Source organism: Protopterus annectens, chromosome 2.part1, assembly GCF_019279795.1.
Source record: "Protopterus annectens isolate FY-2018-M chromosome 2.part1, PAN1.0, whole genome shotgun sequence".
NCBI lineage: Eukaryota > Metazoa > Chordata > Ceratodontiformes > Protopteridae > Protopterus > Protopterus annectens.
Window position 1 is genome coordinate 1,884,990,820 of NC_056729.1, and position 27,518 is coordinate 1,885,018,337.

The following is a 27,518-nucleotide window of genomic DNA, read 5'->3' on the forward strand; positions in this document are numbered from 1 at the left end:
CACCTCCCAGGAGGACTGCTCCATTTGCCACTCCTTCAACCCAAGGGCTGTGGTGGCATGAAATAATAAACTTATTCTAAAAGGGTTACTCCCTTCCCCTTTTTCTGAGGCATTATCTGGAGCTTCCCCTGAGAAAACAAAAAAGACTATATCTCCTTCGCCCACTACTTCTTCAACTTCAATGAAAAATTTGAAGTAGACTAAGAAAAGATCTCTTTCATATCCAAATGACTCATCGGATCCTAAAAAGAAAATTTATAAATTCCAACTGTTAAAAAAACGCCAACTGCTAGCCACACAAAATTTATAAATTGTCAGATCTGACTTTGTACTAGGGTCCAAAACAAAAGGAAAAAGGACTATCAGATCTGATCTCACCTTCGGATCCGAAATTTTAGAGGCCGAGGCACCTGTCAGATCAGACTGCTTTGGATTCAATGCCAAAACTGTCAGATTTGACTTTTGAAGCTTCTTCCAAGAACTAGATACTCTCCCTCAGTGGATCCTGTTCCTTCCAGGTTCCCTTCTTCTTTTTGGAGAGGCCATAGTCTTCTTCTTTAATGTCCACTCACTCTTCCAAGAGCCTTATGGAAGAAGATGTGAACAGGTTAGTGAAAATGTTTCTCTCAGCGCACAGCATGTCAAGTGTCCTCTTGGCTCCTACCCCTATGGGTTAGGAGATCTGATCTTCCACTGCACCCCCTTTGCAAGTTCCTCCTCTTTCTGTTTATGTGATTTTTCAGAGCCCTTCAAGTCTTCATTCTTTAATGCTCCCTTTGATGGTATGTCTTTTTTTGGCCTCAAAGTTAAAGACACATTATCCATGTGTGATAAGGACTAAAAGACCCTGTCTGTCATTAGTGTACATTTTTCTATGCCTCAAAGATCCTTCTCCAGGAATTAATGAGGTACTGGGAAAATGTGGTTCAAGAAGTCTCAGGGTCCTTTCTAGGACACACTTGGAGGAGGTTCTCCCAGGGGTAGAGGGAAGAACTCCAGTGGTCGAAGCTTCCCTTGTGGCAGAGGTGACCCACAAAACCAAGGGCCTGAAGATTGTTTTTGTGATGACCTTTTCAGTGCTCCTGAAAGGAAGCCCTATTGTCCCCCCTCTGGAGGCAATCAAAGGTCATTTATCCATGCATCAGAGAGCCTGGATAGAGATAACAACAGATACTTGGGTGCAGAGGATCATTTCAAGAGGTTATATAATACCCTTTTCCCTTTCACCTCCAGTCTCAAGAAAAATTTCTGATGTTCCACCCAGTCAGGGGGAACAAGCAGAGCTTCAAATACAAAAGCTGCTAGAAAAAAGAGTCATCCAAGAGGTCCTACCAGACCAGATAGAATCTGGAACTTACTCAAAATTCTTTTTAGTACCAAAGAAAACAGGGGACTGGAGACCAATCTTGGATCTCAGCAAATTAAACAAATCAGTTTGACACACCAAGTTTCAGATGGTCACGGTTCAGTCCATTCTCCCATTTCTGGGAAAGGGTGATTGGATGTGCTCATCATTACCAGTTCAGAGTTCTGCCCTTTGGTCTCACCAAAGCCCCCATGGTGTTCACTAACTGTATGGCAGTAGTAGCAGCTCACCTGAAACTGCAAGGATTCCGGATGTTTACATATTTAGATGACTGACTCATTACCACCCCAACCAGGCATCAAGTAATACATTCAAGAGATCAGGTTCTTTGGACATGTTCTTATCTGGTGATAACCATAAACTACGAAAAGTCTCATTTGGAACCTACTCAAAATTTGGAATTTATAGGAGCACTGTTCAACACAAAGTCAATGATAGCTTTAATGCCTCCTCTAAGAGTTCAGACCTTAAGAACACTGGTCAGAAAAATAATCTGCAGTACCAGGGCTTCAGCCTGCATGGTCCTTCAGGCTTTAGGATTAAAGGCAGCGACAATAACTCTAGTACTTTTAGCCAGATTTTACATGAGGATTCTACAGTGGATGCTAGCCACGCAGTGGTCAATACTTTATTAGCTTGTGTCAATCCTGATACATGCTATGCAGATTTGCAAGAGAGGTCTCAGGTGGTGGATTCATTCGGAGCAGATTTTACAAGGCCGTCCATTCATCCCCCCCTCAGTTCAAGGCCATAGTGACCACAGATGCTTCCCAGTTATGGAGGTGGCATTACCTGGGGAAAACAGTCCAAGGCACTTGGTACCCAAAGAAACCAATTTGTATATCAATGTCCTAGAGATGAGACCAGTGCTTTTAGAGTTGCAGGCCTTTCAAGAAGCTCTCCCCTGGGGACAATTGCAGTTCAAATGGACAACATGTCAGTAGTTTGGTACATCAACAAACAAGGAGGGACCAGATCTTATCCCTTGTGTCGAATAGCACTCAGAGTGTGGCAATGGGTGATCTCATCCAACCACTTTCTCATCGCAACACACATTCTGGGGAAGTCCATTGTGATAGCAGACAAGCTGAGCAGGTGCATTCTTCTACCTCACAAATGGTCTCTCAACAAGAACGTGAAGGATATGATGTTTCATCAGTGGGGCCAGCTCTGATGTGATGTTTTTGCTTTCCCACAAAACAACAAATGCAGCAGCTACTTTGCCCTTATCCCCCTACAGGGGGAGTCACTGAGGGATGTTCCACTTCACGATTTACACCCCTGGTCTGCTTTATGCCTACCCACCAGTCCCGCTAATTTCCAGATTCCTGCAGAAAGCTGCCATATTGAGGAGCAAAGTTATCCTCATTGCATCCTTTTGGCCTCATCAGATTTGGTTCCCCTTCCTTTGGCCTCACTTACTCCACCAACCGTGGATTTTGGATCTGACTCTGGACCTCCTATATCATTCAACAGGCAAAATCCATCCAGACATACCGAACCTCAGGCTGACTGCCTGGCTTCTCCAATTCCATTAATAGCCAGACAACCTATGCTGTCTTCTCCAGTCTGTCAGATACTTTTATCTTCCCATAAACCATCTACACGTAAACTCTACTCCAGTAAATGGAGAAGATTTGCTTATTGGGGCTGTCAAAATAATGTTGATCCCTTTTCAGCTCCTTTGCATAGTATCCTTGAATTTGTAGCCTTACTTTTTAAAGAATGAGCTAGCTCCTCCACACTGAAAGTCTAGCTGGCAGAAACATTGCATTTTCACATGGGATTTGAAGGTGCTTCTATTACCTCCCATAGACTCTGAAAAACCTTTTTGCAAGGCACTCTTCTTCTGAGGCCTCCCTTTAGGGACCCTACTACCCCATGAGATCGCAGTCTGGTATTGCAACAGCTTACTCAACTCCCCTTTGAACCTGCAGCTAAATGTGACCACAATTTTTCTAGTAGCCATTACTTCTACCAGAAGAATTTAGGCCTGGTCTATGAAACTGCCTTACTTGGTTTTTCACAAAGACAGGGCCACTTTACAAACTAATGCTTCCTTTCTCACTAAAGTGGTTTCAGGGGCTAATATTAATCAGTCTACCAATTTGCCAGTATTCTTCTGCAAATTTACCAGCAAAGTTGACTACACATTACATTTATTGGATGTCCACAGGCAATTGAAACAAACTGCACAGAATGGAAAATATCAGAAAGACTGAGCAATTATTTGACTCTTTTTCTGACATAAGACTAAGAAAACCTGTTACCAAAATAACTCTGGTCAGTTGGCTGACTGACTGCATTTCTTGTAACAAATCAGGCATTACCTTATCAAAACAATTACAGGCTCATTCAACTAGAGCCATGGCTACTTCATCAGTCTTCCAGTCTAGAGCTTCCATGGATGACCTTTGTGCAGCAACAACCTGGGCTACTCCCCATACATTAGTTACTTATTACAAATTGGATCTGGTATCCAGAGGTAGGGCATCATTTGGTTCAATGCTGCTCAGGAATATACTTCCTTGAGACCACCCGGGGATTTCAGTAGCTGGGAACTCTGTCCCATAAGCTGAGGACAGAATGAAAATTGACAACTTCAGATAAACAAGTTATGTCCTTACCATAACGTTCTATCTGTGTTGTCCATTTTCATTCTTCCTCAACTGCTCTCCCACCATCCCCCTGCCACAAAAACTGCTGAAAGAGTGAATGTTTTTAAGTATGTCACTTCCTTGGTACATAGCTCCAAATGTAGTCTCCTCTCCATGTAACTGCAATATTTCTTTCTGCTGTTATTAGCAAACAAGATCTGGGGTACTTAGGGTTGGTGCATTGTGGGTAAGGGAGTAGCTTTTGAGTTTTCAGGTTGCCATTAGCTTTTGCAATGGCTGAGTCGGATCCGAGGGATCAGATCCGAACCCATACATTGAGGACAGAATGAAAATGGATAACACAGATGGAATGTTATGGTGAGTACATAACATAGCTACCCACTTTACTAAACCAACTAGAAGTGGATTTTTTAAAACTGAAAAGAATGCAGCTTCAGCGGCAACATTTTGAAGTATGTATTAGCCACAAAATAATGCAGAGAGGACACCGGATACTGAAAATGCCGACTACAGATACTGTGTTTCCTGACTTGTTATACAGATGGCAGCAGATTAACAGTGAGACTAGTATGCATAATATGGCTTTACTAATTTACTTTTTTACTCCAGATGAAGCTGCTTTGCGTGCTCGTATTAAAGAGCAACAACAGTTTATTTACTGTACTTATCCTTCTACAATAGTCGACAAGTTTATGGAGAAATTGTTAGATAATGTCTTTTTGTTTGAGAAAAAAATACTCGAACCGAAACAGAGTAAAATACAAAGAGATACCATCGATTTTAGGAACGGCCATGTATTTACTTGGCCGAGGACTGAATTTCATAAAAATGGACAAGGGAGAGTAGCTCCCAATGCTTCAAAAGTAATTAATAATAGTAATACTGCTTGTGTGAATGAAGCTGGATGTGATATAGTATCTTCTAAGGATAATGAACAAACTTTGAATAATGTTAGAAATACTATCACAACTACTGCTATTGTTCACAATGAAAATATCACCAATGAAGCTTCTGAATCTGGTTACTGTAGATAATATGGAACAATCTAGTAATAATGTGAGTACATGTACTATAGACTCAGAATCAGGATGTAACATACCTTATGGTATACAAAACAACCAGGTTGGTAATGATGGATCTGTTAGAAAGAAAACAAGTAGCCTGTCAAATCAAGGACATATTGAACAGAATGGACCTACCCCTTTCCCCATACACGAGTTTCGGAGAGGAGGAAGGAGTCAATGAACTGGGGGAGACAAAAACGAAAGGTATCAGGGGAAGAATATGTGGGCCCTACACTGAAAAAAAATGTGGGAGAAAGCGACAAGTCATTAGTTTGGAATATTTCAACTAGAAATCTCACTCAAGATAAATTTGAAGTTTTAAATAGAGGCCTAACTTTTATACCATCTATTAAGAGTGAAATAACTGATTCTGTTATGGATGTGAAACTATTTAGCCGTAATATACAACTGAAACTTGATTATGGCAACTTTACACAAACTAATGAAAGTTTCAATTTGAAAAAAAACAAGTACTTATGTACCTAACTTACACCCATTAATTGATGCATTTTCTAAATTAGTTGAAGAATATTTACATAAATATAACAACCAGAATAAAGACTGAAAATGGTATGGCAATTTAAGCCCAAGATTAAGAACTGCATTAAATACACTTAGGTGTGACCCTAATATTACTATCAGACCAGCAGATAAGGGAGGTCCAGTTGTGATGGATAGAAAAAGTTATCTTGAAAGTATGGAAAATATGTTGAAATATTCACACTTTTATTGTTCTATTGTACCTAGTCAAGGAGAAAGGTGTATTGATGAGATATCTATAGTATTAGAAGATTTATTATATGATGGAATGATTACTGAACAACAAAGTAATTTTTTTCATGTCAAATATCCACTCATTCCAAGTATACAAGGTTTACCCAAAGTCCATAAACATTCTCTTAATCCACCTATGAGACCCATTGTTGCTGGATGAGGTTGGGTCACAGAACCTATTTCTTTATATTTAGAGTATTGTTTTAGACCAATAGTTAATACATATGGTTATGTTTTGAAAGACACTAAACAATTTCTTTTGATGTTGTATGAAAACATGACAGATTTACCTATAGATTTACCATATTGGCTAGTTACATTAGATGTTCAATCCCTCTTCACTATGATTCCAAATAGTGAGGGTATTGAATGTATACAAAGATGTCTGGAAATGAATTCTAACTCTCCTGGACCTTCTATAGATACTTTATGCAAGTTGTTAAGTATTGTGTTGACGAATAATATTTTTATTTTTAACCAAAAACTTTATATACAGAAAGATGGCGTGGCTATGGGCATTTCATGTGCCAACAGTTACGCCAGTCTAGTCATGGCTGATTGGGAAAGGTATAGATTATTTGAACTGAATAGTTTTAAGAGGTCTGTGAAGTTCTATGCAAGTTTTGTGGATGACCTTTTTCTGGTGTGGACAGCTGGTGAAAAAGAATTAGGGGATTTTTTAGAAGAAGTCAATATGTTGACCCCCTCCTTGAAATTTACAATGAATGCATCATTGACTTCAGTTTCTTTCCTGGATGTGTATGTGGAAAGGCTCCCTAGTGGTTTACTGAATACGGGCGTTTTCAGAAAGTCATGTTATAGGAATTCATTATTACATAGAACAAGCATACACCCCAAGTTTGTGTTTAGAAACATCGTGAGAGGACAAGCCATGAGGGTCTCCCGTCTTAACCCTACTGATGTAGGATTTCACCATGAGCTGTCCAACCTTAACTATCAATTAATAGATAGAGCCTATAGTCAAAGAGAAATTAATGAAGGCTTTGAAGGGGTAGAAACACTTAGTAAAAATAAGACATCTCCTTACTTTATGAGTAGGACAGAAAAAGAGAATGATGGGAACAATATATTAACTGATATTTCAGGATATAGTACTGAAACTAAGGTGTCATTATATTACACACAGGATGTCAATGAAATTAGAAATATCTATTTTAAGTATTGGGACATCCTTACAGTTGACCCACAACTCTGTAATATAGTAGGAGATGCCCCCAAGTTTATATATAAAAATCGCATGAACCTTCACAGACTTCTTTGCTACTCTGACAGAATCATTAGTCAACAATACCATGTTCCATCAGGTTGCACCAAACCCTGTTGGAAATGTAACTTTTGTAATATGATAAACAGTAACGCATCCTTTATACATCCTATCAGCCAACAATGTTTCAGATTTTGTTACAGCTATATGTGATACTGAACACATTGTCTACCTAGCTCATTGCACGTTTTGCACAGCATTTTATGTGGGCAAAACTGATAGGAGACTCAAAGATAGAATCAGGGAACACCAGTATAATATCCGCATTAAATCTAATAAAAATGCCCTATCGAAGCATACTCTAGAAACATCAGAACAACATATGTTTAAGTTCTTAGTTATACAGGTTAATATACCCACACTGAGGAGGAGATGTTATGAATTATACAGAACAATGTGAGATGAGATGGATTATTAGACTGAGAGCGGATAGGAAGCCTGGGTTGAATGATAGGTTTCCCCTGAGACCTATGCTGAAAGGTAGGAAGCTGAAGGTTTAAAGGTTCAATACATGGCCAGTATATTATTTGATTATTCTAGAAGTTCATGAATTTGATGTTATAAAGTATAAAGAACTTTTGAAAGAATTTTGTCATATTTTTAAAACAGTTATTTTTGTTTTATGATGCAAGATTTTTGTATATAGAGCTGCAACAATCAACTGTCTTTTTAAATTGATTGCAGACTATGTAATTGTTTCACAGGATATGATGTCATCATTTTTTAAGTATATATAAGGTTTTTAAAAAATGTTTAGCATTTTGGCTTGAAGAAGCCCACAAGGGTGAAAGCGCTTGCCGATCTTGGTCATTTGTCCAATAAAAATAAGTTTTTATTTACTTGGTGAAGTGAAGACTGCCTTGTTTTAAACACTTTATTATTATGGAGATTCGTCGATGTGGATTTTTTTAACCTGCCTATCCATACTCATGTGTTTTGCTACTTTTGTTATAACTTCTTTTTTGCCATTGAAGTCTCATACTTAAAGTCTGTAAACAATGTGTATGCTTGTTATGTTTGGTATATTGTTTGACTGTCATTACTGTATTGTATGCAACTTTGTTTACTTGTCTGTGCCGATTGGCCCAGGTTGTAGCTGAAAAGGACCTTAGACCAGGCCATATACTCCGTTAATAAAATTTAATAAAAACAACATAAAATAAACCTCTGGTTTAAAAGTGTACAAGTGGTTAGACTGTCAGCTGCAGAGGAACAGCATATTCTGAAGCTGTACATTAGTGGATAAAAATCACCTTGTTCTGTATTTCCTAATAGGTTCATATGTGAATACTAGGCTAATTGTCCTGAAGGGCTATTATAAGCCTACCTAATAGCAATAGCCAAAGGTCAGAATCAAACCCTGTATCACATGTCTATGAAGCAAAGACCTTAGAGGGTGGCCTAATTGTTAAGGTGTTTGCCTTACAAGCACAAGGTGCAGGGTTTGAGTCTCACAAGGGATAATTGGCTAGGCTTGCAATGGCTCGCAAGGGCAGTTAGCTTAGTACTAACCTATGATTCCTATGATTATTCCAAACCTACTCTTAAAACTAACTTGCTTCTGGACCACATTACAATTTTAGCAGAGCCACAGGTTTGCCATCACTTGCAGTTGCTCTACATGTGTGGTGGATCGTCCTCTTTTGTTAATTGTGCCAAATTGTTACAGAGACCTTTTGCAGTAGGTAACAGTGGTGATCTTTACATTTGATTATTGCTATTTGACCACACTTCTGAATTTGCTGTCAGTCGTATTGCTTAGTAACATTCAGACCTTTTGCTGGTAAATATTGCAATTTTACAAGTTGGACTAGGAGGGCTTGTTCAGTTTAATCCTTATCCACTGAATGAGCACAAGTTGGAAGGCAGGAAACAAGATTGTTAAAAAAAAAAAAAAAAAAAAAGAATTAATAAAATATATCCATCCACAACCGCAGGATGGAGAGGCATTCCAGACAGAGGGAACAATGGAAAGGTTCTAAGACCCCACTGAGGAAGGCCTTTTTCTGAGGACAGATGATATATTGGGAATGTACTTGTTAGAGTATCTGACCATATGAGGCCATCGGTAGTATGGAAGACTTGTGAAAAATCCCAGAATATAATTTTAAAATTTCTTAAGTGATCAGGGCCAGAAAAAATGCAGGATATTGACAAGTTGGAATGCTAAGTCCTATAGCACCAACAAGTGAAAAGAGGCCTGACTCCTGCAATCACAGTCCAAGCAGTGACATTTGGTTAACCTGTAGCCTGGCAACTGAGTAGCCACAATGCAGGTGCCTGCAGTGAAGACCTTTTGAAGCAAGCACTGGAAGCATACCTCTCAACTGTCCAGATGTTCACATAATGTCCAGATTTTTGGTCTTTTCCTCATAAAACCTGCGGTTTTCTGGATTTTTGTTGAAAATCTGTGAGGAATGAATTCACTAAATAATGACAGGCATTTGAGTTTCAGACTTCATATCATTCAGAAAATGCATGGGAACGCAAGAACTTTTATTCTAACAGCTTTCTAAGTTTTTAAGAGCAATATTTAAAAATTGTCCCTAGTTTTGGGATTTTGTTCCCATATTATTTTTGGATTTGTCCAGATTTTTTGTGCTAAGAGGTTGAGACGTAGGACTGGAAGCATCTTTATACCTGGAGTAATAACTTTTAACAGCATTTTCCATCAAGTGGTTTTCTGAGTAGTAGCAGAACACATTACAGTAGTCAGGTCACATCGAGTAGGGGATTACTGAGCCACTGCAAGCTTCTCCCTTACTTGAACAAGGGGATGATCAACTTGTGCATTTTCTCAAGTTCATGTACCTGCCTATTAGTGCATTCCCATGGTGCAGAAGGCACTTTTACCTATTGATTCCATCTCTATAACTAAAACAGATAAATGAATGGACTGGTCAAAGCCAAATTTCATGCTATTTTTAAGACAAAATGCATATTAGACCTTAGAAACATACAGCCTTTATGAAAGACCAAACAGGGCTCTCTGAGCAGAGGATCTGCAGCTCAAAATTGCTGCTAAGAGCAGAAGTGATGTCCACCAACAGAAGAATCTTCTATAAGAAAAATTTTGAACTGCTAAACAACCTTTTCCAATGGATTACTGTCAGTCATGAAGGTCAAGCCCCAGTAAGGAGAGGGGTTCTTCATTGATGAGTGAAGGTAGAGATCTCTTTTAAGGAATTGCTTAGCCCATCAGTGCTGGGCCATATTTGTGCCGTCCACAACCTTAAGGTGCAATGTAGTATGAAACATATTCTGATTAGGGAGTTACACAATCCCACGTCATACATGTACCTGAGGTAGATCATGACCACATGATCACATGCTAAGTCCTATAACACCAACATGTGAAAAGAGGCCTGATTCCTGTAATCACAGCCCAAGCAGTAATATTTTATAAATGTATGGCCCAGTGGCTGAATAACCATAGTGCGGTGAGTATGTCTTGATGCAGGACACAACAAAAAGAAATGGTGGTTGGCAGTAAAGTCATGAATGTTTATTTAAAGGAAACTCACCACCTAAAATTATCAGCTCAGAGTTTATCTTGAGAGGACTCACACAGAGCAATTTCAAACTTACTCCCTGCATCAGTGGAGACCCTTTAATGTAGACATTCTGCTACTGTTGTTAGATTTGAACATGTTCTCCTGTAAGCAGCTTAAACAGTGCTCAGAAAAAAAGCTGTCCCATTGCCAAGCCATGACCTAAGGCTAGAGTGGAGGAAGACTTTCAGATCTTCCCATTTTTTTGTATTCTTGATAATACAGCCGGTGAGAATCTGTTTCTTCTCTACAGGACTCTCTACCAGTTTTACAGAAAGACTTTGGAGGTGTTAACCAGAGTTAACCTATCAAGCTATAAGGGTGGTCTCAACCCATGATTGCCTAATGTCAGGACCCACTAGAGCGAGTCCAGAAACACTGAGAGTGAACAGCTGAAATATCAGACTTACATGTATTACATCCGAGATGCTATTTCTCACAATATTCCCATTTCTCCAAGTTATGGCAATGTCAGAGTTGATATCAAGCACCCTCCCCCCCAAAAAAAAGTTTTAAAGAGAAGAGGGATTTTCAACATTCGCTGTCTTCTGGGTTTTCAGTCTTTCTTCAGCTTTTTAGCACTGAGCTTTTTGAGTGCCGACATTTACTCAGGAGCACTGCTGAATTACAAAAAAAAAAAAAAAAAAACAGAAGAATGTCCAGCCAAGAAGAGCAATAACCATAAAAAGGCTCAATACCAGATGCAGAGAAAACTCAGAATAGGATGCAACCAAGAAAAAACACACTTTAATCCACTTTTGTGGAGCACTTTCGTCCGATAATTTGGGACTTCATTAGAACTAAGGTTTAGAACATTTTTAAACAAGTATTTAAATCAACAACCATTCAGGATCCAAACAGAATATTACTTGATAAATAAATTTGCGATTGGGAGGGTGGCTTAATGGTTAAGGTATTTGCCTTCAAAACACAAGGTACAGAGTTTGAGTCTCCCAAGTGATAATTGACTCAGCTTAAAATGGCTCACAAGGGCAGTTAACTCAGTGCTAATCTATGAACATATAAATACATAAAACAACTCTATATCAGTACAAATGTATCAAAAACATATTTGAATAAATATGCATTTTAAGAGTTGTCAGCCATTGAAACAAAAATGTAGTTTAGTAAAGGGATAACTGATTAATTTGTTCATAGGTAGGTACTAGGCTATTGGCCTGAGGGCCTATACAAGCCTAGCCAAAAAGGTACCCTGGCTTTCGCCACCCAAGAAAATTATTTTCCTGTGCCCCTGTCAAGCAGAACCACAGAAGTGATCCCCGGGGTGAATTTCCTATTACCCATCCAGTCATCAAGATTTTTCTTGAAGAGTGCTAATGAGGAGCTCTGTTTGACATAGATAGGTAGTCTGTTCCAGAGTATGGGAAGTCTCTGGGACAGGAATCTATCCCTCCAGCATGTTCTGTTTATTGTGGTGACAAGGTTTAGGTCCCTAGAGTGTGTAGCTCGGAGGGATTGGGATTTCTTTAAGTGGAGCATGTCCAACAGCTCTGGGTTTGACATAGCTTTGTATGTTAGGCAGAGATTGCCTTTGAGTAAGTGATATGCGACGGAGTAAAGCTGGAGTTTTTTGAGACGGTCTGCATAAGGCATCTGTTTGAGTCCAGTAATGCTCTTTGTGAGGTATTTGTGCAGCCTTTCCAGTTGTTGTAGATGTCTTGTGAGCTACATACCAAAAGGGGTGTTGTACTCTCTAATGGGTCTAATGAGTGATGAGTAGAGGGGAACAATGACCTCTTTTTTTCTGGATGAGAACCCTTTTGTGGTCAGGTGTGCCACATAGAAGGATTTTCTGACCATTGTGGCGGTGTGATTATCAAAGGAGAGACTACTGTCCACCTGTGTCCCAAGGTCTATTATCACACTTTCGGTGTTAAGTAGACTGCCACCTATGTGGTAGTTTATGGGTACAGAGTTTTTACCAAAGGGGATGACAATGCACTTTTTGGCATTGAGCTTGAGACCATGTCTTTGACACCAGGCATCTGTCTCAGGGAGGCCCTTTAGTATGATGTCCACATTGTTAGGAGTTTTGATTATGGCTCCTAGTTTGCAGTCATCTGCAAATTTAGTTAGCCAAAGACCTTCTGTGTTAGCCTATACTTCAGAGAAGTAGATACCAAACAGGAGAGGACCCAGGACTGAACCCTGTGGTACTTCACTCGTCACTGGTCTGAAGTCTGATTTGGAGTCTGCTACTTTCACAGTGTGGGTTCTGTCAGCCAGTTGGCAACCCATCTTGTGACAGGGATTTATACCTAGTTTAGTGAGTTTATCTATAATTCCAGAGTGGGGGATGGTGTTGAACGCCTTGGTGAGATCTAGATAGGCTATTTGAACCACCTTACCCTCATCTATGGCTTTTGTGACTACCTCAAAGAAGTCTATCAGGTTTAGGAGACATGATCTGCCTTTTACAAACCCAAACTGTGTGGGGTCCAGAGTTTGGAGATCTCCAATGTCTTTGTTTATGAGTTCCATGATTATACGTTCCATGGCCTTGCAGACAAGGCTCAGCAGACTAATGGGGCGCTAGTTCCCAAGGTCTGTTTTGGCCCCCCCTTTGTGGAGTGGGATAACTGTTGCGGTGCACCATTCAATGGGCACAAAGTCTGAGGTGAGGCTATGACTGAACATGGTACTTAGGTGTGGTGCCAGTTCATTCTGTAGTTCATGTTGAAGGCAGCCTGGGATGTTGTCAGGTCCCATGGATGCTGTGTTCTTGGCTTTGAAGAGTGAGGTTTTTACCTGTGCAGCCATAATTACAGGAACTTTGCATTCTTCCGGTATAGAGATGGGCCCTTTAGGGGGTGAAAGGGGGGTAAAGTTAGCACTGAACCTATCTGCCAGGATGTTGGCAATATCAGTTGGTTCTGTATATTTAGTGTCATTGTGATTTTTGACATAGCTATAGAATGCTTTGTGGTTGTCTTTAGAATCAGTGGCAATTTTGTTTTCATAACTAGCTTTGGAGGATTTTATGAGGGATCTCAGCTTCTTACTGAGGCTGACCAGTGAGTTCCTCCAATCGTGGGATTTTACTCTTTTTTGCAACAGTTTCTTTCCTCTGTTGTAGAGTTTGTTTATGGCAGAAGACCACCAGATTGGCTTCCTTTTTTTGGAGGATAGCATCTTGGTTCTGTTAGGGATAGCACGATCCATGCACTCGTGTAAGTGCTTATAAAGTGCATTTGTGTAGGATTCAGCAGTCGTACCTCTATTGTCCATCTGCATGGGTGTCATGACGTTTGCCACTTCTGTCTTAAGAAGCATGAAGTTGGCTTTGGAGAAATTATTTATGGTTGTTTTCCTAATGGGGGGTGGGGGGTGGGAGTGGGATGTGGATGTCTAGGGTGATTAGCTTGTGGTCAGATCTGACCAACGAGGAGCAGACCTCTGGTGTGGAACACTGGTCACCCATGTTGGTGATGACCAGGTCTAGGATATTGCTGCCCCTGGTGGGAGTGTGGATACATTTATCCAAGGCATTGGAATTGATGATTTCCAGAAAACGTTGAGCAAAAGAGTTGGTACATGAGTAGTTTCCCAGTTAATGGTAGGGTAGTTGAAATCACCCATTATTAGAGTGTTGGGTTGTACCTTAATATTTTCCTGTGTATCAAGAAAAGAGGAGTGGGAATCCTGGGGCATGGTGGGAGGTCTGTAGCAAGCTACAATCTGGATTGCGGTTTTGCCCAGAGTTAGTTGAGCTTGGATAATCTCGGATGCATTATGCTGAGCAACTAGCTTGGAGGTGTAGATATCCTTAATGAATATGGACACGCCTGCACCTTTAGTGTTTCGGTCCGGGTTTGATGGCCGAAAGGTGTGGTATGAATTATAGCCTGGTAATGCAGGGGTGCTCTCTGGAGCTTTGAACCAGGTCTCTGTCACTGCACAGATGTCAATGTTCTTGATTTTAAGGAGTGCCTCGAGTGAGTGCATTTTGAGGTTTAGACTTCTAGCATTGAGTAGCATTACCCTCAGATTTTGCTTGCTTGTACCTGTAACAGTGGTGAATTTGTCATTTGAACCTTACCTAAAAAAGGCACTATAGGGGTGGCAAGAGCCTTTGCCAGTATCCGGAATCCCAAGGGTGACAGGTGCAGGCCATCTCTGGCAAAGCAGCGTGGTCTGTCGATCATGTCATCCCAGGCAGACAGATACTGGATTCCCTTAGAATGACACCAGAAGCTTAGCCAATTGTTAAAGTCAATCATTTTGTCCCTGTACTGTGGTGTCATTCTGGGTGATGGCAGGATGCTACTCAGGGCTAGGGTCATACCGGCCTGGGCTACAAGATCGGAGAGCTCCTCCATGTCTCTTTTCATGTAGTCCAGGGAGGTACGTCTCAGGTCATTCACACCAACATGGACAATGACAGAGTCATATTTGTACTTGTGGAGTGACCTGAGTGTGTGCGTTATGTGGCAGATCCTGGCACCTGACAGTACGATTTTCCTTGTTTAGCCTGGTGAGTGGAACATCAGTGTACCTGACTATAAAGTCACCTATGACTAGAGTGTTGGGTACGTTATGCCTTATGGGCTGTAGTTAAGTGGCACACTGAGTATGTGGGCTATGTGTCATTTGGGTTGTGTTGGGGGGGTGAAGGTTGCTTGCATTTCTGCTTTGGAGGTCTCTGTTGTTTGGGCAGATTTGTACTGAGAGCCTCCGCGAATGTAGGTGTGTGTTTTGTGCTTCTGTGTGTGTGTTTTCGTGGTGTAGGTTTTGAGGGACTATGTGATGAGTGTGGTGTGGTGCAAGTGTTTACCTTCTCCTCTTGACTGTCTAGGCCAGTCTTTGGTGAAGAGAGATTTGCTTCCAGTTTGGCTATATAAGTGCATCTCTCACAGGTCGTAGTGTTGGGTGGTAGGAGGAGATGGTTGTCTGTGTACATGAGGCAATTGCTGCATTGTCCCAAGATGTTCAGATTCATCAGGTAGACAGGAGAAAACACCGGGAGTTGACCTTTAGACATGCCTGAATAGGTGCTTATTTATTAAGTACTAAAAACTGTTTTCCTCTAGACAAGTGAGGGATGTTGAGTGCTGTAGTAACTTATTTAGTGCTTACAATGAGTTGACGAGTGCTGAGATCAAAGTAACAGATGAGTGCTAAAACTAAAAAGCTGGCTAATTGCAAGGGAAATTTTGAAGAACAGACTTTATGGCACCATGAATAGTTTAACCCCAGTTAAGTGGGGGGGGGGGGGCTTAGGAGCTCACAAACAGTCCTGGACACAGCAAATCTGTATCTCACCTGCCACAGGAAAGGGGGGAAGCAAGTTAGAATTTTTTTTCCAGTAAAGTGGAAATGGAGAAAGCTGAAACAGAAGTTAATTCAACGTTAAGAATCTGCGTGGGTTGGCCTTCACAAATGTTCTCTATTAGATTGAGTGAACTAATGACACTAGACTGGGAGGAGTGTCACAGATCAAATATACAGCATGGGTGGGCATCTGCAAAGCCACCAAGTATTTACAGTTCCTAGCTATAGTCACTAAATGAAAGTTTTAAACAGATCAAGGAGCAGACTCGAGAATGCTTTTAACTGTAAACAGACAAAAATGCACAGAAAAGCTCGGATAGAGCACTCACAAACAGAAAATACAACTCTCAGTTTGAAAAAGCAGTTTACAGTTACGTAATGTTAAAACAGTATAAAACAGTACATAAATGCAGTGAAACAATAAAAAAGCTTTATAACAGTGCAAACATGTAGTACCTCAACTGTATAGCACAATTACAAACGTTTCAGAAGTGCAGTTCAGAGAAATAAGTGTAAGAAATAACTTATCCTGCTCTTGGAATCTTAAGGAATTTCCACTTATGCAATGCAATCCAGAGCCAGACATTACAAGCCAACACAAACAAACATTGTTCAGAAGATGTCAGATGAAGTTATATTTGCAGAAGATGTTCATAAGTTGCAGAACATGTTTTTAGAGAAGTTACCCAGAAAAAATGATAGACCAATTTATTTTAGAGATTTGTAAGGGGAGAATGAACATGTTTATGCCCCTTTTAGGGAGTAAGGGAGTTTTTCAACCCCAGAGTTCATCCAAGGAAATTACTGTGCACTTTGAAGGGGCAATGATATTGTATTATAGCAGCAGTGTTACAGATTTTAAAAGAATAGTGGAAAACAACTGGGTGATTTTTAAGGCAGATCCACTTTTACACAATGTTGCTTGTGATACCTCCAATTTTGTATATAAAAGGGCACAGAATTTGAAGAATAAATTCAAACAGGACAAGAATTTGTTTGCAAACAACTAATGGTATTGTTTCCCTTAGAACCACAAACAAGTTTGGAATGTGTAATCGGTGTAGATATATTTGGGAGGGTGATATCATTCCTGTTAGATATAATGACAATAATATGTTTAAGCCAAAAGTTCAGGCAACATGTGCCTGTACAGGAACTGTTTGTGTGGCTTTATGCTTACATTGTGAAGCTTTCTTATTGGCAAAATTGAATGTTCTCTAAGAAAAAGAATCTATGAACACTTAAATAAGGTCGCTGAGCAAAATGCCCTGTATAAATATACTACAGTTTGCAGTGATGGTAGACCAAATACAAACAAATTTAGATTTGCGGTGTTAGAAATGGTGAACACGGATATTGGTAGGATGTTTGGGAATCTAAATTAGAATTAAAAAAAATATTTTGGCAATTAAGGCTAACACCATTAACAAGCCAGGTTTAAATGAATTTGTATCTATAAGAAGTATGCTAAAGTTACATTCTGCAAAGCTACAAAATTGAATATCTTAATTAATTGAATGTTTTTAATGTTATTTTATTTAAACATATATATAACACTCTATTTGTATATACAAAAAAAAAATCTTATTAATTTATTCAAATACATTTTTAGTACATTTGTACTGATGTGAAGTTGTTTTATGTAGTCATTGTAATTGGTTATTTAGTGATAGGCTGTTGATTTAAGTACTTGTGTAAATGTTCTATACCTTAGTTCTGATGAAGTCCCAAACTAGTGGATGAAAGTATTCAACTATAGTGGATTAAAGTGTGTTTTTTGCTTGATCTCATAACTTCTGAGATTTTTCTGCATCTGGTATCAAGCCTTTTTTCGATTATTATTAGCCTTGCTGAATTCATCACTTATAAGTAGAAGGAAGTGTTAAAAGCTGCCCAGATGGCTAGCCCACCCTATTGCAACAGATCATATATCTTTTCAATCATGGCATCTGAAATGGTTGGAGTAAAGAAGAAAATTAAGACCAGTAATTGTTATACTTAACAAAAAGGCCTCAAAGCCAATATACATTATCCTTTTACAGGGCAAATTATGTCTGGTAATGAGTGATTGCTATTGCCTGACCCTGGTACAGTCTGACAAGAACTGAGGTATCTGGGGCCTGACCACTGAGTCACAGGACACTGAACAGAGTTTGGCCCTAAAAGACTGATGGATGCTATTAATCCCTTGACTCCCACAATGCATCCTGCAGGGATGAAAGACCATCACAGTAGGGGCTGATTGTTGCTGTTGACAACATCCCAGGCTGCGTTTTACACGAACTTCAGAATGAACTGGCTCCCCACTTAAGCACCATGTTCAAAAATAGCCTTGCATCAGGCTTTGTGCCACTGAATGGCGCACAGCAACAGTTATCCCACTCCACAAAGGGGGAGCCACCACTGATCCCGGGAACTATCGACCTATTAGCCTGACGAGCCTGGTCTGCAAGGTCATGGAACGTATCATCATGGAACTCATAAACAAAGACACTGGTAACCTCCAAACTCTGGATTCCACCCAGTTCGGGTTTGTGAAAGGCAGATCATGCCTCCTGAACCTGATCGACTTCTTTGAGGCAATCACCAAAGCCGTGGATGAGGGTAAGGTGGTTCACACATCCTGTCTTGACCTTGCCAAGGCTTCCGGCACCATCCCCCATTCTGGAATTATAGCTAAACTCACTAAACTAGGTATAAATCCCTACATCACAAGATGGGTTGCCAACTGTCTCACTGATAGAACCCACACTGTAAAAGTTGCAAACTCCAAATCTGACCTCAAAGCAGTGACAAGTTGCATGCCACAGGGTTCCATCCTGGGACCTCTCATGTTTGGTATCTACTTCTCTGAAGTACAGGCTAACACAGAAGGCCTCTGGCTAACGAAGTTCGCAGATGACTGCAAACTAGGAGCCATAGTCAAATTCCCAAATGATGTGGACATCCTACAGAAGGGCCTCACTGAGACAGATGCCTGGTGTCAGAGCCATGGCCTCAAGCTCAGTGCCAAAAAGTGCAGTGTCATCCCCTTTGGTAAAAACTTTGTACCCATGAACTACCACATAGACAGCAATCTACTTAACACAGAATGTGTGATAAGAGACTTTGGGACCCAGGTGGACAGTAGTCTCTCCTTTGATAGTCACATCGCCACAGTAGTCAGGAAGTCCTTCTACTTGGCACACCTCATCATAAAAGGGTTCTCATCCAGGAAAAAAGAGGTCATTGTTCCCCTCTATTCGTCACTCATTGGACCCATTATAGAGTACAATACCCCTTTTGGAATATACCTCACAAGGCATCTGCAGCAGCGGGAAAGGCCACAGAAGTACCTCACAAAGAGGATTACTGGCCTCAAACAAATGCCCTGCACTGACCACCTCAAAAAACTCCAGCTTTACTCCATAGCATATCGCCTACTCCTTGGTGATCTCTGCCTAACATATAAACCTATGTCAAACCCAGAGCTGTTGGACATGCTACACCTAAAGAAATCCCAATCCCTCTGAGCTATACGCTCTAGGGACCTAAACCTTGTCACCACAATAAACAGGACATGCTGGAGGGATAGAGTCCTGTCCCAGAGACTTCCTATACTCTGGAACAAGCTACCCATCTATGTCAAGCAAAGTTCTTCATTAGCACTGTTCAAGAAAAATCTTGATGAGTGGATGGGAAATAGGAAATACATGCCAGGGATCACTTCTGTGTCTCTGCTGGACAGTGGCACAGGAAAATAAATTTCTTGGGTGGCGTAAGCTATGGAACCTTGCTGGCTCGGCTTACGTAGGCCCTCGGGCTGATAGCCTAGTACGTACCTATGAACCTTTGAACCTATGTACTCCTGTCTGGCTTCATTCAAATTGTTTATATGGCAGTCAGTGACTGGATTGGCTTGGTCTGAGCACTTGCTGGTTGTGTCTTAAGTGATCTTGTGAGCACAGTCTAAATAACTTTATTTGATTTTACCTCTGTTTTAAAACTTGCCTGTCCTGTTTGGCAAATATCTCTCCTGCCCTTTCTGTCCATCTATGTGATGTTCCCTCTCTAGTGATTCCCTTCCACCTTATTTTTTTCCCTTCTAGGTCTAAAATAGTCACTTAGGAGTACCCAGATGTAGACGCCTATAAGAACTGAATCTGCCTGGTATGAGAAGCTGATGATTTATTTTTTCACTTAAAATATGCAAGTGAAGAGGAAATGCACGTGTGGGGACTGCAGTTCTTAATGAAGATAGCATTGCATTTTAATGACAGGGTATTGCTAAGTGTGCCTTTTTCTTGAACAGTATATTGTGTCTTCAGGTGAGTAACAGTTGTAGTTTATCATCTTCCCATAAGTAGTGCAACAGCTTCAAATTAAATCAAATCAGAGTCTCTTGTATACTTCAAACACTAAAAACAAAAAAGAAATGGGAGAAGACCAGTACCAAATGTGTTGTGTAACACTTTCATCTTAGTATGTAAAGTGTTCTGAACAAATTTTGGATTAAGCAAAGATGAAAGCACTGAACATGTTTGTTATTGGTATACTCCCGTTTTTGTTTTTATCATCAACAGCTTGAAATCTTAACTGAATTTTATATGATGGTGCCACTTAAGCAGTGATATTGTCTGGGAATCTGGACATGATGGAATATGTTGTCATTGTTATTTTTATAATACTCTTCTGTTGAAGGGTGGTTGCGTTTGAGGGTTGCTGAGAAGTTGTATGGACAGTTATTTTGAGGAAAATATTTCCATTTTGGTGGGGTAAGTTGTATATGCCCTAGGCTTGGTTTGGACAACCTATCTCTGGTGTTCTGAATGGTGTTATTTTTTACCACGTACCTTGAAAGGCTTTTGGATTTGTGTATATAATTGTCATGAATGGCAATGTTGTACTTTGTTTTAAAATGGTTTTGTGTATTGTTTGAGCCTAGCTCTGGTCTGTTTTGAAGATGGGTGTGCAGCTGTCAATTGAGATTCTAAATGAAAGAACCTAAATCTAATCATAAAAAAAAGATTTTACTCAAACATCTTCAGTTGATTTTCAAGCTTTTTGGTTCATATGCAACTGCTATTATAGGTGAAGTTAACAGCTGGGAATGTTTGTTCTGTTACTGTTAACAGGATTTATAATCCTATAAATATTAGCTAAGTCTTGAGATATATGATGCAGAAAAAAGCTGATATTTTATTAATACAGAAAATGCATCTGCACCTAATGAGCACAGAAATGTTAGGGAATGTTGGCTTTGAGTCTATATCAAAGAATTCTCATAATTCATGCAAGGGGTAATAATCCTGCTATGTAAGGAAGTTCACTTAGAAATGAAAGCTAAATAGAGCAAAGGCTCTGAAAGGATTGTGCAGATGAAGCACCAGTGGCCTGGGTCACTAATTGTGCTTGATTACATCCACACACCTCCCATGTTAATTGTCTGGGTCACTGATCATGCTTGGTCACATTTACATACCTCCCATGTTAGTGGCCTGGGTCACTGATCATGCTTGGTCACATCTACATACCACATATGTCAGTGGCCTGGGTCACTAATCATGCTTGGTTACATCTACATACCTCCCATGTTAGTGGCCTGGGTCATTAATCATGCTTGGTTACTGTGACACCCATGCCCTGGCCCAGCAATCAAGGAGACTCAATCCTCACCACTAACACCAGTGAGGGACATCTGGCATAGGAGGAAAGGATAACAAATACACACAGCAAAGTGCAATTTCCCTTAAGAGTACACAGAGATCACAGTCAGTCCAGGGCTGGTTGCTCCCTTTCTCTCCAGATCCCCAATAAGACTCCCCACTGGCACAGCTATAGGGTCCAGATTGCAGCCTAGTGGGCAAGCCAAAACCTGCAGTGCTTCATGTTCCTGCCCAAGTAGTTGACACACACACACACACACACACACACACACACACACACACACACACACACACACACACACACACACACACACAAAAAGGGTGTCCAATTATTACTGTGCAATATTATTATCCAATTGGTAGTATAACTAAACAGTCAAGGCTTATTAGAGTGACTTGGTACAGGATCCTTATATACATGCAATGTACTCTTAGAGCTTAACTTATCTTTACACAAATCAGTCACAGTTGAAAGGGTTTAAAATATTTAATAATAAATAATAAAAACACAAGACAATACTTCTTACTACCCAGTGCTAGTCAAGAGGTCAGAGATCACAGAGAAATACTTAAAATAATTCAGTAGTACAGTTCTGACGTCACAGAAAAACACTTAGTCTAATGTTTCTAGTTTCTAGCTATTTCTAAGGGAAAACACAAATCTAAGATAACCTACATATAGAATACAAACAGTGCTGGTGAGTGTGATGGTCAAGACAAAAATGCTTGATAATCTCTGATTGTCTCTGTTTTTAAAATCACATTTCTGGTTCTCATTACATCATTTTTCACACTTCCCTGGGTTCGCAGGCTGACAGAAATTACATTTACATTCTTAACTTCTCCTTGTGTTATCTTGCAGCTGGTCAGGAAGCAGAGCAATAAAAATACATTTGCATGTTTAAATCTAGAAATTTAACTCTTGGTTAAAACAATAGAAAGAATGCCTTCATCTAGACCGGCCGGAGCCATCTTTAAAGATCCAAGACAGTCATAAAATGCTTGACTTAGCTTCCTTACAGCAGTTTTTTTTTCATTTAAAACAACAAGCCTGTGCCTTACATTAATATTTACAAATGAATTATCTATAGAATTCTACCTGGCTAGGCTGGCAGCCTTCACATTTCACTGATCATGCTTGGTCACATCTACATACCACATATGTTAGTGGCCTGGGTCACTAATCATGCTTGGTTACATCTACATATCTCCCATGTTAGTGGCCTGGGTCACTGATCATGCTTGGTCACATTTACATACCTCCCATGTTAGTGGCCTGGGTCACTAATCATGCCTGGTTATGTCTACATACCTCCCAGGTCACTAATTATGCTTGGTTACATTTACATACCTCCCATGTTAGTGGTCTGGGTCAATAATCATGCTTGGTTACATCTACATACCTCCCATGTTAGTTGCCTGGGTCACTGATCATGCTTGGGTACATCTACATACCTCCCATGTTTGTGGCCTGGGTCACTAATCATGCTTGGTTACATCTACATACCTCCATTGTTAGTGGCTTGGGTCACTAATCATGCTTGGTTGCATCTACATTCCTCCTATGTTAGTGTCCTGTGTCACCGATTATGCTTGGTTACCTCTACATACTCCCATGCTATCTGCTAAGTCAATTAGACCTTGGGTGGTAGAATGTTTTAGACTAGGATGGTAGGGACCTCCATTACTGGGGGAAATTCAATTGCTTAATTAACTCATAAGACACCTCAGCTGTCAAGAAACCCATGCTGTCACCCCTACAAAAATGATTACTAGTATATTCCATCAGGTTTCCTTTGTAGGTGATGTACTGGGTTTAAAGGACAAAATCTTTTGTTTTTCACAAATGGCTCACAGGTGGCTAAGAGCTGTTCTACAATAGTCTGAGATTATTGGTCTGAGGCATTGCAGGGTTAGGTGGTGACCTGGGATATTTATCTGACAGTGCTGTCAGATTAGTTGCCCGTATTTATCAAGTTATCTACCAGATGTAAGTTTCACCAAAATTTATCATCTTAATATAACTTTCAGATATTGAAAACCAGCAACACTGATCACAGACCTTTAAAGGTAAATACACGATTTTAACCTGGTGTGGTTTCCTCTGCCTGCTGTTCTGTGGAATGTGCTAAGTGGGGCTCATGCAATAAAAACTGAAGGAGTTAACAGCCTGAGAAATTAAGAAGTCAAAAATGGATTACCAGAGATGTAGAAACAAGATTAAAAAAGGTTGACTCAGAACAACTGGCTTCTGTCAACTAGCGAGTTCAGACTTTGCTGAGAATAATAATGGGTATATTTCAAAAAATTGCCATTGTCATTTTAATGCTTTTTCTCCTAAGACTATTAAAATTTATCTCTGCAAATAAGGAAACATTCATTTAGCAGTGTTGTTGTTTTTAAGTTGAGGGGTTCAAATACAGGACAAGGAAGCATTAACATCTTAATGGAGGGTTTAAGTCTTCTTTCAGAATATATACAGATTCCCAGAAGAACTTGTAAAATGATAAACTGTCAGATTTCATGTAGGGCTTGTATCTTCCTTTGCTTTCACTTTATGAGAAGGAGCATGTTGTGGCTATTATAGAGGAGATTAAAAGATTGCATATAAACTAGCTTTAACAAGGTAAAGCTCCTGGGCTCGATGACCTTTTGAGTGCAAAATAGGAGTGCTCCACTGATGCAAGATTTCCAGGCAGTTTGAAAAGAGATGAGATTAAAAGCAGGGGGTTGGTGCCACTGTTGTGGAAGGTGAATGCCAAACCAGGAAGACCTAGAGAGAGTAACTAAGATCATATCATTGCATCTCATTACTTAGAGTAGATTAGATGATTTACATGAATACCAAGACCATATAATGCAGAAAATAATTGGCAAATTGCTCCATCCTGACCAGTATGGTCATAATAAGAGATGACATGCTGTAGATGCCATCAGAGCAACCCCTTCTGTTGGTAGAGAACTGAAATAAATTTTAAGTATTAGTTTTGGGGTTAGATGCAGAGAAGGCATTTGAAAAGTTGCATTGGTAATATTTTATTTAACAATGAGGGTATTTGGCTTCCTAGGAAACTGGGCATCCACCTTAGAGTGCCTGTATAAAAGGATGATGGTGGCTTTAAGATAAGTCAAGATATTTCTAGATGTTCATTATTAGATCACTGTTGCAGTAGCCTAAGCTATATTGGACTTTTCCTGTCTGGATCAGATTGGATAGCTGGCTTCCAAAGATTTAGGGCACCTTCCATACACCCTAGCTACTGGTCAGCTTGAGAAGAGCAGTTTAGATTCAGTGTCTGGGGCTCTAAAACCTCAGAATCTTCTTGCCATCATACAGCACTCTTCCCTGCTGGGTTTGAATGATTGATCATCAGCTAACACTTTTTCAAGGCTGGGCAGATATGTACCCTACTGAGGAATACCTTCCATGTTATCATATTTTGTGTAGAACTTTTATCCTTTCTGTCAGAAATGTGTGCTAGAGGCTAGGAATGGTGTTTTTTGAGGTCGTCACTGAAAATTTGACCTCACATCTGTTATTTTAGTCAGGGGGTTCCCTGTTGGAGAATCCATTTCAAAATATTTTTTTATTGACAAGTAGTTTTACATTTGTCAAAATTGGTAGCTAAGACCTAGGACTTATAATTTTGGGAGTTGTCATAAAAAACAAAACAAAACAAACAACAACAACAAAAAAAACATTCCTCCAAAATTCTTTCTCTAGTAAGGTTGCTTCACTGAGTCATAAAGGTTTTACTACCCATTTATCTGATACCTTTTTTCAATGTACAGACAGTCCAGGATCTCTGTGGGAATTTCCTTTTAAATTATCTATTTTTCTGGGGAAAAAAGTGTTATTTCTCTATCAAAATTGGTTGTTAAGGGCTGGTGTTAGCATGTTTTGTGGTTGTCACTAAGTAATTTTACCTCAAAACTTAACTTTCAGCAAGGAGGTCAGACCGGCTCTCCAAGGCCCTGCTATCTGCTTGTCAGGCACCTTTTTTGGGGGATGGGCATTATGAAAAGTGGCCACAAGAAGCATTTCCTCTTATGCCCATTCTGTTAACCAAAGCAACTGCCTCTTTAGCTTATGCAGTAAGGGAAAGTGAATTATTAGTGGAATTCAATTAGTCGAAGAACATCTCAGTGCATTTGTTAGCCAATGACATGCATAGTCCTAGTTAACTCAGATGTAACCCTCTCTGCATATGGAACCAGTAGATGCTTTTCAGCAGGTAGCCAGGTATTATGTCAGTCACTGTGGAAAAAAAACATGATTTTTGGCTTTAGTTACATTCCATTCGATCATAAAATGGACGGGTACCTTTTTGATTGGCAGGTAACTCTTTTCACTTAGCTGGAGTCTCATATTGCTCTCTTAGAAGAAATTAAAACAATACATTTTAGGAAGGTCATAGAAGAGACTGTGTGGAAAAGTAGAAGAGACTAGTCTTAGCCCTGGTGCACAAGATATTAGCAGTTAGAATGACATTATACCCAGTGCAGTTGTAGGTTTTTAATGGGTTTGGACTTTCTCCACCTATCGGTCTTTGGTCTTCGGTTCACCCCACATCGATAATGCGTTGGGCCACAAGTTGATTCCATTGTGTCCGATCAGCTGCTGCTTCTTTAACTTCTTCCCAAGTGATATTCAGGTGATGGATGTGCCTTGTTACAACTCCTTTCCAGTTTTGTCGAGGTCTGCCTCATCTTCTCTTGTATCTAGCTAGTTCCTAGTTGAGGGAATGTATAGGAAACATGCTAGTGTCCATGCCGTTAACATGACCAAATCAATGTAATCTTCTTTCCATAATGATATTTTCAAGTTTCCGTTGTGTTCTTTCTCCAACACTCGCATTTTTTACTTTGTCCTTCCACAATATTCCCAGAATGCTCCATTTATGATGAGCAACCTTAAGTTTTCTCATGACTGATGCTGTGATTGGTCATAGCTCAGCACCATATAAGAGTGTGGATAGCACCAGTATTTGGTATAACTTCACCTTTATGGACAGTGCAATGTTTTTTGGTCTCCAGATTTTTGATATAATAGTGAATGTTGCACTTGCTTTTCCAAGTCTGATCAGAACTTCCTTCTTGCAGTTACCTGTATGAGAGATGAAACTACCCAGGCAGCAAAAGTTCTCAGTCATATCTAATATTAATCCTGCGGCCATTATGTCTTTGTTGTCATTCCATGCTTCACTGACCAACACTTTGCATTTGTTAGGATTCATTCTGAGGCCTACTTTCCCACCCTGTTTCTCCATTGATGTGATCATTGTCTGCATTCCACATCATGTTATATCAATAAGTACTATGTCATCAGCAAAGTCTAAGTCACATAGCTTGTTGTCATTGACCCATTCCAGTCTCACTGAGTTTCCATGTTATTCTTTCCACATGACCCAGTCAATAACTATTCTGAATAATAAGGGAGACAGTATACATCCCTGTCATACACCCTTGACCACAGCAAAGCAGTCACTGTACTCAGTATTCACCCAAACTGTGCACTTGCTGTCTTGATACAGACTCTTAAAGAGTGTAATGAATTTTGGAGGAATCCCGTATTCTGCCAAGATGTGCCATAGTGATGTTCTATGTATACAGTCAAAGGCTTTTTTGAAGTCCACAAAGTTGACATTGACTGGTTTCTTCCACTCTGTTGCTTTTCCTATAATTTGTTGTAGTGCAGGACTGATCTGATCTAAATCCACCTTGCTCCTGTCTGAGTGTGTCATCAACTTCTCCTTTTAATCTGTTCAGTAATACACTGGTGAAAACTTTGCCTGAGACTGACAACAATGCGATTCCATGCCGATTTGTGCAGTCTCTAAGATCTCACTTTTTGGTAAAGGGGTGATGATGATGATGATGATGATGATGCCATTTTCCCACTCATTGGGTACCTTTTCTTGAG